The sequence below is a fragment of the Anomalospiza imberbis genome, chromosome 3, assembly GCF_031753505.1.
Source record: "Anomalospiza imberbis isolate Cuckoo-Finch-1a 21T00152 chromosome 3, ASM3175350v1, whole genome shotgun sequence".
Classification (NCBI taxonomy): Eukaryota; Metazoa; Chordata; class Aves; order Passeriformes; family Viduidae; genus Anomalospiza; species Anomalospiza imberbis.
In genome coordinates this window covers 86149247-86163795 of record NC_089683.1, presented here as the reverse complement: position 1 = coordinate 86163795, position 14549 = coordinate 86149247, and the positions used below count along the sequence as shown (strand labels likewise).

Here is a 14549-nt window from a genome sequence, read left to right as displayed (position 1 = left end):
CTACAATAAAGTGGGCAGCCCAGCAGTTAGTGCTGGCAACTCAGAGTAATTGAATTTGCACAGGGCCCATTTCCAGCCCTGCTATTGTGCAAGGCTGGGAAAGGCACCAATTCTCTCTGTGCTCTCTCCCCCACCCCCCGAGTGAAACAAAGCACCCATCAAGCAGCAGGCTTGCTTGTCTGATGAATTAATAGCTGTAGAACAACCTGAGTTCTACACAGGTCCATCAAAGCCATTATGAGGACTGATGCTGGCTATCACCCCCTTGTTCAGAAAAAAAAAAAAGGCATACAGAGGCTACCTCAGGGAACTGATGAATGACCCAGCCTCAGGGAGAAATTTGACATCATGCAGATACCTAACAGTAACATTTCTCAATCAGGACTTACATAGACTTGACTTGAACCAGGCAATCTGGAGTTTGTAGCCATCCTCTTAGCTCCTAAGCCCAGAGCCTTAAAGGATTTAAGCATCTAAATAACATCAGCGGCCTGAAACATAAACACCTTTGAAGAGCAGGGCCTCAGGATTAGCCTGCTAACCAGAAGAGTCTAACTTCTGCCACTGGGAACACCAGCCCTGATGTTTCACCTGATACTTGCAAAGAGGCAATTGAGGATTGAGAACCCACCTTGTTAATTAAAGCAGGGTAGTATCTTGCCTCTTAATAGGGAGATATAATCAATGTTAATCTTTTGGGCGTGCTACTAAACATCCAAAGGGGATGTTTGTTTTGCAATTTCCCTCTTCCTTAATGGCAGGCAATGGTACGCTTTTCCCTGCCCTGCACTATCAGTCACCCTGCAAATCACAGCTATAAATATTTTGGCTTGTTTGATAGCTGTAGCATTTCAGCATCTTTCAACTCGAGCTTCCCCTCAACCATTATTCATTGGTCCTTCATGGCAGATGTTTCGAGCTGATGTCCTCCTGTTAAGCTACACATGCTGTGAGCTCTGTGTAGACTTTTCCTTCTTTTTCTCATGCTCTGGATTTCAAGCTGATCCATACCACATACCTGAAGGAGTAGTATGTTCAGTACAGTGAGTCCCTTTGCCACTGTTAGCACTCATTGTTAGCCAAGAGTGGTCTTCTGGAAGGTTTTAATCTATTTCACAAAGTCTGTAGGAAATGTGGGACTGCAGGTCAGCTGAGAGAGCAACTGGGTGCATCATTTTCTTCCCCCTCCTCCTATGTGTTGCAAAGCAGGTCACTGGCTCCTGTCTTGTGCTTATCCCTTGTCCCTGAATGGGAAGGCTTGGATCAGCAGCGAGGGGTGGCAGAGGACCTTCTTGCCCCTAGGCTGGATGCAGCCTTGTTGTACAGACTGTGCAGGCTGTACAGATCTGCCCCTACTTCCACACTGGAACATAGACATGTTCCAGTGACATGGAAGATAGGCAATACACCATGGCTCCCTAACCTCCCTTGGTAAACCTGCTCTGCCTTCTGCCAAAATAACAGAGAGGATTTAATGCTTCCTGGGCCAGGGGTGACCATGAAGTCCTGACTCCTCCAACCCAAATGGGATTTTGGTCAGTAAATCATGAAACAATAGAAGGCTTTTTTGCTCACAGTATGCAGCTCTGTCCGTATGCTTGCTAGAGATAGGCTCACACAAAATGCTAAGATTCAAGTGTCCATGAGCACCAAGGGAATTCAGATCCAGATTAGACAGTGCTTGGATGCTTTGGTGATTGGCACCTTAGAAATTACATAGATAGACAGAGCACAGTGGAAATAGATGGGACTTTGCAGCTTTGGCTCTTCTCTGCTAGTTATAATTATTTAAGATGATGTTTCACATCACATTCAAGCTCCTGTGCAGATAGCAGCAGCAGAGAAAAACAGATCTCTGCCACCTAGGAGAGGATTATGTGGATATGACAATGTTCAAACCCACTGGGCTCTGCCACGCTGCATTATTTAAGCCCAGTAACCAAATTTAGTAACCAGCCCCTGAGGCGCTGTGAGAAAAACACAGCTTCCAGAGCTCCTTCTCTGCTGTCCTGTCGGCTTCCTCCCTTAAAGGAGCCTCCAGCTTTTCTCTTCCTCCCTCAGCCCCACCAGCCAGGCCTGACCTGGCTGACCACATCGTTCTGTCAGGAGTCCCTTGCACAGGTGTAACACATGACCCAGGTCACACACAGTGTGAAGCCTTGGGAGCCCAGTGCAGAGGTACCTGCATGGGGAAAATGAGCAATCCCAGCTCCAGGCCTTCAGGATACAGGGCACAGAGGCCTCATCTGTGCAGTGAGGTGTGAGCTGAGGTATAGACAGGACAATGCTCAGCCTGTCTGGACCACTGGCTGCTTCCCAGCTGTAGTTCTGTATTCCATATCTGTGTGTACTCAGGCTCATAGTGCTACCCACTCTGCCCAGAACTGGCTCGCACCTTTTTGGGAGATTTCCATCTAAATCTGTGCATAAGCATACCTGCTGGTAAAGTGTGAGGGCAGAAGCAATTCTGGACATACAAACAGGCTCAGACTTATGCTTGGGTGAAGACTTGTCCTTGTCTCCCTTGCCCACCAAGTGCTGCAGAGGACGGAAAGAGGTGAGCACAGCTCTAACTCTCACCAGCTCTAGCCTCCCTTCCACAGCAGAGCTCTTTGTCACTGCTCCACAATGTCACAGTGACAAACAATGGCACTTGTTAACCAATTTTCAAAAGGACTAAAGCCAAGGGAGACTGGGAGGTTTGGGCAGACTCCCTGCCAGTATCTCGGACTGTAGGTCAGCTGTCTTATGTTCAGTGAGCAGGTGCTATGCTACAGCAGGCCCTTGACTGCCCAATTAGATGGGAGTGCCCCAGTCCATGTATGTGGACAAGCTGTCAGGAGCAATCTAAGGGAAGGAGAGGTTGAATAGAGTAAATATTTAACCAGTACTGTGTCAAATGCCAACATGTGTCCACTGTGGTGTTTGTCATCACAGGGCCCTGATCTCATATGTACACTTGAGGAAACACAGCTTAACTCCCCACTGATTCTAGCAGAGCTGGCTTGAGAGATGCAGAATTTACCTTGGCATGTGAAGCGGTCATTTCAGTAAAACCCAAGCTCAGCCTTGGGAAGCCATGAAATAGTGTTGAGACCTGCTGGTACTGTAGGTGACTCCCGCCACCATGGTTATTAACTGCAAGGCATATCCTCTCCACCCCAGCAATCGGACGCCACTGCCTCTTAAAACTGTCTGCTGTCTCTTAGATCTCTCCCTGGCCTTCTGCCCAGAGCCCCAGAGGCAGAGTCGGAGACTGGTGTTTACAAACAGTCTTTTACATCGTGTGTGGAATGAGAAAAAGGAGCAAGCCCAGCTGAATGGCCCTGGGAGGGGCAGATCTCATCAGAGCTTGCACAGAATGTCTTCCAGAGCCACCTTTCTTCACCTAGAAGAAAGCTCTTCACCTAGCTCTGTCTGAGCTGCAAGGACAGGGAACAATGGCAGTAGTAAGGGGACTGACTCTCCAGGCAGTCAGGGCTCCTGCCAGATGCATCTCCTGTGAGCTGAGCCTCTCAGGTTGCTACCATGCCAGGAAGCATACAGCAATGCTCATCATAAAGACCACCTCTGCAAGGAAAAGAAGATTATGGGGTTGTATGGATGGTAACACCTAGTCCACAGGGCATGAAGTCTCTGCCATCTTGTGCCATTCCCAGACACCAAAGTGTGGATATTCAGGACCATTCAGGCTTTTTGATTTCTGTGGTGGTGGTGTTGTTATTTATGCAATTCTCAGCCTGACCAAACTCAAAAATGGGTTATTTATCACATACCTCTACTGCCATAACACATATGGCCTATTGCACCAGTGCCCCTAAGCTGCCCCTACCCCATAGCCATTTTATCTGTAAACCACAGGCTTTTTCCCAGAATTCGTATTGTTCAAGTGACCACCAGAGCCTATACCAGCACTGGCCTCTGGCGGATGGTCCTGGCAAGAAGGCAACACCCAGAATAAATAGAATTCTTCTCCCTCTCTGAGCCCTTCTGCCCAGTCAGCTCTTCCCTGCACCACACAGACCCCCAGATGCTGTGAGTCTGTGCCAGCAAAGATGGCAGTACTGGCTGCCATGTGGACATCGGTCCTTGGAGAGCTGTTCTCATCCCACACAGGATACCAGACTCCTCAGAGCTGCTGGCTGGCTCCTGCTGCGCAGTGCTGGGTGTGACACTGGAGAGCAGGGTCATTTTCTGTAAAGCCAATTTATTCCAGTCTTTTTTGAGGTCCTTTTTCTCCCCTCTTGAGGGAGAAACTCTCCAGCAGTGCTGTTGTGGGAGAAGTTACTCTGCCAGAACTTTTAAAACAGTTGCCCATGGGGACATGACATGCTGGAAAAACAGTCCGTTAACTCTGGTGTGGTCACTTCAATTCTCAAGCCTGGCTCTTTCCCTCCTTCCCTCCCTCCCATCCACTGGAAATTAGCATTCTTGATTCAGTTTCAATCTCTGCAGCAAGGATGTGGCTGTGATGTGGCCTGCAATAGGAGAGGTGCCCAGTGCTCCTCTCTGCTTTTAACCAGTGGCAAAGCGTGCAAAGCCAGCGTGTGGCCTGCTCTTGGGAAGGAATGTGACTCCCCAGCCTTTTCTTCAGACCCACATGGAAACACAACTGTGCAAATAAAAATAACAATTCTGGTGAGAGCACAGCAAAGACTTTCAGCAGCCTTGACTAACAGTAAACCACTTGGCAAAGCACTTCTCAATCTCTGCCTTTTCTACTCTCCAGGAACCTCAGGAGGGGCATAACTGGAATCCCTCTCTGGGAAAGGGGAGGACAAAGAACATGTATATGCCCAGCCTGGGATTTCCTACAGCTACTGCTCACACCAGGCAGACAAGAGTCACGTGCAGGAGTTCCAAAAGCAACTCAGAGGAAGGGAAAGGTGTGAGATTGTTTGTGTGAAATGTATACATCAGGACTGGCTGAGGGCAGCCCAGACCTCTGCTTCCCTAGAAGTAGAAGCAAGGCCTGAGGTTTTGCCAGCAGCCTGCTGCCACCCAGCCTGCTCTTATGCTTAGCAGGATTCATCTGCAGCAGCAAACGTCCAGTCAGAGGAGATTTTCAGGATGGGTTACTTGGCAGGGAGAGAAGGGGTGAGTGGGTATAGAAGAGGATAAACCTGTAATGTTCCTCAACTGCGGTACAGAAGCAGCCTCAGATTTCCTCCTAGGGCTCAAACATACTTTGGCAGAGCTCTTATCTGTGCTCAGCCACTCTCACACACAGGGGAAGAGCCACCGCTAGCTGGTGCACCAGGCCCTTCCTGGGACTGCAGGCTCCATTCTTTCTCTGCCCTAGACCTACGCAGTTACAGCCTTCCTCAGGGCTGAGGTGGTGGCAGCTGAAAGCCACAGCAGACACGTGGATGCAGCAGATCCAGACAGAAAGAAGCTGTGCTCTAGCACAGGCAAGATGAGGCGGTTGCCAGTGGGGGAAACTACTTGGGGTTAGAAATCTGCTGATTGCCTTTACACAGAAGCGGGCTCAGGAGACAAAACCCTTGTCGAGTAGTTGAGCTCTGTCCTGTGTCCTCTATTCCAAAAAGCACGTGCCACTGGTGTACAATCCTTCATTAGATGGCTATACCAGCCGTGGCCCATCACCAGCTGCTGAGCAGCAGCCTTCCTTCCCAGCCAGGTATCCTCTAAACAACGCTAAACTCCCTGAGAAGGAGGGAACAGGGGAATAGCACTCTTAAAGCAGTCTGCCCTGTAAATCATGACCTCAATATTGTTTGCACTTAAATCCAAAAGCAGGAAGATCATCCTCTTCATATATTTTGTGGGCAGTCAATAACTAACCTCTGGGACCCAGCTGCTTACGAGAGAGAAAATTTCTGAAAGACAGCAATAAAGAGGATGTGGGTGCAGGGGGAGGAGGAAGGCGGGGAGGGGGAGAGGAGGGGTATGTATGTCACAGCTTACCTCAGAGCCAGAATTAGAAGCTGGGTAAAAAAAATAAAATCACAGCAGGAAATAATGTGTGGCTTAAAACAGCAACATCAAATGGGAGCTAGAATGGGGAGTGGGTGGCATTTGAGGTTGCTGTTCTGTTCCTCCCTCAATGGCAGGGTGATTAATATGTCTACGCTACTTGTATTTATGTAACAAAGGGCACTAAAGGCCAAAGTTGCATTTTCACTGCAGGGGAGTCTGAATCTTTTCTGCTCCCCATAGCATTAAAGGGAGGACATGCACTTGTGCTTCCTGCCTCAGAAACAAAAAAAAAAAAAACCCAATCTTTAAAAAATACATGCTGCAGCACTGCACACCCAGTTACATTTCCACTGTTTGGCATGGTGGCACAGAGACCTTTAGGGCTTTGAAGGCATTCCTGCTGTCTTTCATGGCTCCCCACAGAGAAAGCCTATTCCCAGAGAACACCTGTGAACTTGTTTGGGTTGTCTCTGGCTGGAGGCTGGGCTGTAATAGCAGGCAAAGGTACCACTACATGTTACTACACATTTCCGTGCTTGTTCTCCATATTTGCAGTGAATCATAGATCTCTGAGATGGGTCATGCAGTCCATTTCCTTGCCAGCGCAGGATTGCTCCCAGCCATGTACTTAAAACCCTCATGTTTCTCTTGGGAGACAGTGATTCAGACTGATCACTCTTCTCTTCACGCTTTGTATCCTGAGAACTGCATTAAAGACTTGAAAGCACTCATGTCTTTTGATAAGAAAGGGATGTTGTTCTTGGGCGCTGTTCAACCCACCACATCACTGCTCACTGATGAGTGGCTGACGGATATATCACACTTATTTTTTTGACTCCTCTGGACTAATAAGCAATGCAGAGGCCTGCACAGAACTTGCAGTGAAAAGTAGGAAAGCATCCCAAGGGATGCAGGAGGCGTGGGTCTCAGCTGGCCACATTCAGCACCTCCCACTCATCTCAAAGGCCATGTGCTGCCAGAATTCCCTTTTCTCAGTGTCTGGTCTCCTCAGAGAGCAAAGACCTTCCTTCATCTCCACACACACACAAGCCTCCCACCGCTCCAGTCACTACTACCAAAATGCCTGCTTGCAAGTATCTGTTACACGCAAATAACTTAAGACCGAGTTTGTAGTGTGATAAAAACCTGCTGCACTGGCCTGATCCTGATATTCCTTGACATCAGCAAATATCTTTGACATAAGCTGGGCCATGCTGCTGTTGGAGGAAGGAGAATCTGGCCCAGATCGAATGCAAATCTTCCCACAGGCAAGCAGAGAAGCACGATTTGTTTAAACATGGCATGCTGGTGGCTGCAAAGATTACTCCCAGCAACTCCATCAACATGAATAATACCCTGCTAGTTAAATCCAGCTATGGTAAATATCTCCACCATGTTATCCCTCCAAGCAAATACAGTACCTGCATGGAAGAAATTCCTCAGAATGTTTCCTGTCTGGAGCTGAAGCTTGCCAGGGACTGAATTTCCTGTGAGGCTACAGTTGGGAATGCAAGGCAAAGAAGCTAAGAAGAAAATGAGATGATACATATTTGGACCTGCTTTAAACAGAACCTCCTAAGCAAGCACATTTCCTGCCCCCCCCACCCCACCCCGTTATATAAAAATGAAGTACTTAGATTTTCAAATATGGGCTAGGTTATTTTTCATTAAGCATTCTTATTTTTACCCCACTGCCTCACTCTCTACTAATTTTTTTCCAGCTGCAGTTCTGTGACTTACACATCCTGAAAATGAAAGAGGTTGTTTTTGCCAATAGCAAAGTGCTATGCATCCTTTCAACCATCTGGAAATGGATTTTTTATTCTTCCCCTCTCCCAGCCACACACGCACGTGCACACACACAACCGAGTCTTTGTCTCTTGGAATCATTTCCCACACCAAAGCTGATGGCCATTAAAAGAATTCAATAAAAAAGTTCCACAGGCATTAAGAGGCCGAGAGAGAATAAACAGGGTGACTTCCTGGGCACTTGTTCTCATCCAAACTGCCACTTCATGAGGAAGTGATGAATGCAATGGAGCATATGGTTCAGTTGTTAGAGATTAGGAGGTAGTTTAAGGCTCTTGCGGTTTTGTCCTGGTTCTGCTACAAACCTCCTTTGTCACTAAGAGCAAGTTGCCTACCTGCTTTGTGCCTCAGCCCCTCCTAGCTGAAAATAGGGATAGACTTTTTAACTCCTTGTGATGATTAATGTGTTTGTGTTTGTAACATGAGCTGATCTACAGAGATGAAAGAAGTAATCTAAAGTGAAAATTGCCATGATAACTCTGTGCTGAGCCTAATTGACTCAAGCAGGACACTTTGGGAGCCAGAGACTAGACTTGATCATCCCTTGCCCAGAGGCAAATGTTAAGTGAGCCATGTCACTATGCTATCCAGATGACTGCAGATCTGCAGGAGGAAGCAAAGAAGAGCCAGAGCCACACTGACTGGTACAGACATGCTTATAGTGTCCAGCTGAGAATGAGTAACAGCTGCTTGCTCATCATCCTGATTTCTGTCACTAGTAGTGTTTCTGAATGTTGAAGTGTCCCAATGCTGTGACTCAGGGCTGTGAGTCATGGGGCTGTATGTCTCCACTGCATGGAATCATTCACTTGCTCTCTGATGAGATTGCAGAAATCACAGATCATCTTGGGTCTCTTACAGTGGTAAGTCTTAAAAATATTGACAGATATTTACAAACAGATCCAGAACAAAGTAATTCTGTCTCAAATACTGTGTACAGGGGATTTGTAGTAAAGCTCAATTTCACATGCACATCCCACCCAATAAATATAGGAAAAGTATAAGGCTTTTTTTTTCCTTCTGTGGACATTTAATTCCTATATCCCCAAAGCTCTAGCAAATCTGGGCTAAACAGGATGCTGTGCAGGTAGCACTCAACCTTTGCTTCCCCTGCTTTTGCCAGTCATGTTTTTAGACCTGAAATTGTGACACTGTGGTGACACAATGCTTTTTGGCATTGTATCTGCCTGTCCAGGCTCTCCAGCATCCCTGGTAAGGGAGCTTTGATCTAATGGCATTCTCTTAACCTCAGTGATAGGCACTAGCTGCACACAGGGCTGCAGTGTGAGTTGGCTGTCATGACCTCAGAGGAGACACCAGAAACCCCCAAGGTATCATCAGATCTGTGTTGACCACATACAGCGCAGGGACAACTTTCTCGTCTACAGACTGCAACACTAACCAGCTGCACATTCCAGAGCTCACCTCCAGTTTCTATAAACTCTGTTGACACAGGTGCAGCTGAAATGGCCACCACTTCCTCTTGAGATGAGGGAGCAGGGGCTCACCTCAGCACTGACCTCACCAGCTGGGAACATCCTATGCTGTCCACCCGTACAAGCACCTAATCAGTGAAGCGGAGTCCCCACACTGACAAGAGTGGGATTGCTGATACTCCTCTAGTGGCAGCACAGTTTGTGTTGGCAAAAGAGTGTTTCTGTTGGCATATGCCTCTTCCCAGAATTGATTAAGTCATGCCTATTTTTGCAAAAATCTCTGCAGCAAGGTGTTTTACTGGTGTAAAGATATGTAAAGAATTGCTCTGTTTGCTCACAGCCAGTCTGAATCCTTCCCATAGAAGTAGATAAAAGACTGTATTGGCAATCTCCCCAGGTGGGCTTCTGTGTGCTGGGGCAGGGTGAGTGCTCTTATATGTCTGAACTAATGCAGACAACCAACAAGATCCATACTAGGAAAGCAAACACAATGTGCTGAGCACAGGGACTCCTAAGTGATAGGAAGTGACTTCAGCACACCAATTCCTCTATTCCCGTAACTCTCTGTGGGTTTGCCAACAATCCTTATCATCCTTGCTGAGAAAGGAGAGCTCTGCTAACTGATTACATACTTGTTTCCTTACTGTGGTCAGTCGGTTGCTGCATGCCAGAAACAGCTGGTACGACTGATAGATAAGCACATGTCTTGATGGCTCTGTCTGCTCTAACCACATCCATCCCCGGGACTACAAGACAGGCAGTTCTAAAAAGGAGTGAAACAACACCCAACAGTTTTGTTACCAGGACTAGTTTTCTAGAAACACTAATCCAGGCAATATCAACTTTTCCCATATTTCCTACAAAATATTGTAGGTCTCCATGAAGGGAGCCAGGATGGTCCCAACCCTCCCCATCAGCCCCCCAAAGCAGGACATCCCACAGCCCAACAACCCCTGCAGTCAAGTCAGTTCAAGTGCTGCACCAGGAAGATATAGGCCTCAAGACCTCAAGTTATCAGGCCTCCTGAGATACCATCTCTAAATGAGGATCCATGCCCTGAGCTGACAGGGTCAGGTCTAACATCACCACCTGAGACTAGCCAAGAAATGTTCAAGACTGGGCTCTTTAAGGACAAATATGAATGCATTTGAAAATTTACCCCATTTTGATTAAAGGTCTTTGCATCTTGAGTTCAGCATTTTTGATAGCCTGAAGGCATTATTCAAATGCAATAGCACAGTTAAGTAATAAAATGCCTCAAGATCACCTCTATTCCAAGTAAATTGCCCTCTTTCAAGCAGCACATCATGGCAGAAGTCATCTCAGGCCGAATTTCTCTTCAGTTTGAGTCACAGGAGTGTCATCAGAGATGGAGTTAGCTCAATTTGTTCAGTGAGTAGAAGATGGACAATTTTATTATGGCTTTTGTCTTTTTTTTTTTTTTTTCTGTTCTAGTTCCTGGAATCTGGTTTGTAGAAGTGGCCTTTCCCTTGCTGTGAGCTCATGCTTTGAGGTGGGCAGAAATGTTCAAATAGCATCTTCTTGACCTTTCTGGTACTGAGATGCTTGTTGTTGCTTTTTTTGTAAGTTTCTGAGAAGCTCCCACAAGCCTCTGTCCCCCCATCTCCTTAACTGCATCTACAGCATCCAACAACAGTCCCTCTGGAGGGCAGCATGGATCTCACAGTGACGACACCACACTCTTAATTTGTTCCAGCCTGTTTCACACTGACATTTTAGCACTGACGTCATGAGCTGCTGAAATTTCACTGCTGCTGCTAAGAATAACAGCCCTCTTCATCTTCCACCTTACACCAAATAATTATTTTAATACTGTAGGGATCTAGACTTATCTTTTCTGACACAAATCAGGTTCTGGTGGTTAAAAGAAGTAGTAATAGCAGAGCATTGCAGATGCTTTTATGTTCTGTCAGCCTAGGATAGAAAAAAAAAACCCAACACAAAAATAAAAAGTGTATTGCTAAGTTGTAGGAGTGCTATAAAAAATGAACAGGAAAAGTTCAGATTGATTTGTTTAAAGCTTCTTTGTCAGACAGTCCCAGGTTGCTGTCCTAGCTATCGTACAGTCCTAGGAATTGCTTAAATAGCCTAGGCTACAGTCAGGCCCAGAAGTCCTTTACAATGCCCCTTCCAAATTCTCCAAGGCTTTGTACCTTGAATATTTGCTTATACTGGTGTAGTGTGAGCATAAAGTACTGCCAAATCAGAATTTCCCATTGACTTTGGGGCCTGAACCAAATCCCATTGATTTCTGTGGGAGGATTTCTATTAACTTGAATGGGCATTGAATCAAACCTAAACTGGCAGTGCTCTGCACCCATTTGGCAAAGTGTAGTTCTCTGCATAAGATAGAGAATCAGGTCCAAAGACACTCAGAAATGCTTTAATTAGGAGCATTATTGAGGAGAGCAAGCTTTTCCATCATTAAGTTGATAAACTGAATTTGTTCTATACTTTTAGTAGCAAAGAGTCAGATTTTCAAAGACACTTGGTCTAAAGATGAAGCTGAATGCTTATGGATTTCCAAGAAATGTTTTAAAGCAAATAGGATGCTGAGAAGCCTTTCAAATCAACAGTTATCTACACTTATTTATACACTTTCAGAAATCCTAGAAGCTACAAATTGGCCATTCCTGTAGGCTTATAAATCTAGTCAGAAGTTTTGAGATGACCATTACCTGCAGCCAGCAGCCAGGTCTGTTCACCAGTTCCTGGTCAGGCCTGGGCCCTCACAGACACAGTGAGCAGTAGCTGCAGTAACTGCATCAATTATTGCCTATAGGCACCTGCCCCTGATGCCCCCCATTCCTCACAGAGGGCGAATGGCACCTCTGTTAGGCACAGCAAGTCATGCACAGTCCCTTCTGGGCAGGGGTGACAAAGGCCTCTAAAAACCAGACATGCAGAGGTCCTGGAAATGTTATTTTCCACTCCTGCCAGGAAAGTCAGTGGCTAGCACAGCTTCCGCTCCAGAAGCAGAGCTAAACCTAGACAGACCAACATCCGGTCAAGGAGAAGATTCTCACAACTGATTTGTTACTGCTTCCCCATCAACTCTGAGGTCCAGCATCATTTCCTATGTTGCTGCTGACCCTCGCAGGCACTTTCCTCTACTGCTTGATCTTTAGCAACTGCTGTCTTCATTATCTCTGCATCTCCCTTTAGTGTAGAGTAAGGGAAGTTTTCAGGAGCTGGCATTTCTGATGGTTACTCAGTTGGAATTATTTTGTCTGGTTATCATTTTTAATTTGGACTGACTTGAGCGTTTGGCATACTCATTTTCTGGGAAGTACAGGGAGATTGATCATAAGACAAGAGAGAAAGACATCCCTGCTTTAAAATGCTGGAGGAAGCAAGAGAGAGATGAGAGAAGCATTCTCACACTAAGAAGCCTTCCCATGAAATGCTGCCAGGAAAGAGACCTGAAAAGTTTTACGCTAGAGAGGAAATCAAAGAGAAATTGAAAGTGGTGTCAAAGCCGAGGCTCGAACACAAAGCACAGAAGCTGGGAATGTCTGCTCCGACCCCTGGCAGCCATTCTTGTTCGGCCTGAATCGGTCAGCAAGGTCACATGCCGATGGGCTGACAGGAGCATATCTCTGAGCTGACGTACCTCTTCTGGCAGACATCAGGATGGGCTTGGCTGGAAGCCTGAGGGATAGCTGCAGACACCTGATTTCCTCAACCCCCGTGCTAACTTCTTCCTCTCTTTCTCCCCATGACTAATTTTCCTCCACCTCCTCCCATGCACACCCCCAGATCCTCACCCCGTGCATTTTTATGCACAAAAGACACTTGTTAAATTGCGCCACCTGCTACTGGAATAAGTACCAGGTAAAGAGATAGGAATGTACTGAGGAACGTGATTCCTACAAACGAAGGAAACATAGGAAAAAATCTGCCCTGCACTGGCAGGCACAGAAGTGGCTCTCAAACCATCCCCTTCTGATAAGAGCCCTGTGTCTGAGTTGGGGTGCTCTTACAAAAACACATTTAAGTTGCTAAAGAAGTTGCTCACTATAAACAGTAAGGCCTCAAATATGCTCATGTTTGTCTGGGGAGTCAGCGGGCCAGGGCATACCTGAGCTGGTTCAGCTCCAAGAGGGTAAGCCATGACTTGGAGCCATGAACTGAAAGCAAAGCTGTGCCCAGCAGCATTCCTGCGTGTGAGTGGGAATGGTGCTGCCCCACCATATACTTTCTTGACTGTGCTTTCTTTTGCTGACATCGACAAAACTGCTCCCAGCTTCGGGCTGTGGCTCTGGTTCTGTTCTGTACTACTTTTACTGTGATGCTGCTGTCCCAGTTTTGAGTCTAAGCTTCCCCAGGGCGAGCACGAGGGGGAATGGGCCTATGGGGGCTTTTGTTGCTTACACCAAAAAGAATTATCTAATTAAAAATCATTGGAAACCACATCCATTTGCAGAAATGGCTCTGCTTCAGAGGAATCTCTCGAGGCAAATAAGTGAGTAACTCTTCAAGGGTTTATGAAAACAGCCTGTATAGTTACACTCGCTGGGATAAAATTACAAGTGTTTTCAATCCTCATACTTCGGGGCATAAGTTGATTCTCAGCTGGGGGCCAGGGAGGAATTTCCTCCCAGAGGATATTATTGTTCTGAGATGTATCTCACGGGAGATTCACATCCTCCAGAGTATCTGGCATTAGCCACTGGAAGTAAAAAAAAAAAAAAAAAAAAAAAAAAAAAAAAAAAAAAAAAAAAAAAAAAAAAAAGAGAAAAAGAAAGAACAGAGCCCGTGCCCTGGTCTCCTCGCAGCACACCTCGGGGCCCGGGCCGCCCCCGCTGTTGCACAAGCTGCCCCGTCCGATGTTGTAAGGGTCTCCGAAGGTCCGGGAAGGGCGCGGAGCGGCCCCGCTACTTCTGGGAAGCCGGGAAGCGCCGTGACTCACCCGCCGCGCCGGGCCCGCCCCGGAGCGCCTCCCGCCCCGCCCCCCGCAGGGACAGCCAATCACCGCCCTCATATTTGCATGAGCGCCCGGGGGCCTCTGGGATGGCTGCGGGGGCTGCCGCAGCCGCCCCTGCCGCCACCGCCGTGCGCTCTGCTCCGTGCGGGCCGCCTTCGCATTGGGAGCAGGCGGAGGGACCATGTCTGCGGGAGAATACTTCTCGTCATTACCTGTAGGTGAAAGAAAAGGGGGAATTCATATAGCATGTCACATAAGCAGTTTGAGTTGCCCGGATGACCCTCAGTGGTCTGGGGTGCAGGCTTCAAACCTGTAGCTGTCTAGCGACAGAGTGGTTCAATTCCACCTTTCGGGCGGCGCAGGGCAGGCAGTGTTTTTGCGCGGCTGATCCCTTTTTTCCCGGGAGGCGGCCGGCA

The 14549-nt window shown here is 47.2% G+C and overlaps 1 long non-coding RNA gene and 1 other non-coding gene across 2 annotated transcripts; one reads left to right on the top strand and one right to left on the bottom strand.

The window, feature by feature from the left end:
* Window positions 1-12899: 12899 nt before the first annotated feature.
* LOC137469956 (uncharacterized) lies at window positions 12900-14098 on the bottom strand. The gene is made up of 2 exons (XR_010996826.1): window positions 13990-14098; window positions 12900-13878 (listed from the first exon to the last, which is right to left on the bottom strand). It is a non-coding gene; the product is annotated as an uncharacterized lncRNA (long non-coding RNA).
* Window positions 14099-14402: 304 nt separating this feature from the next.
* On the top strand, window positions 14403-14489 carry TRNASTOP-UCA (transfer RNA opal suppressor (anticodon UCA)). Its single transcript has one exon. It is a non-coding gene; the product is annotated as a tRNA-Sec (tRNA).
* The last annotated feature ends 60 nt before the right edge of the window (window positions 14490-14549 follow it).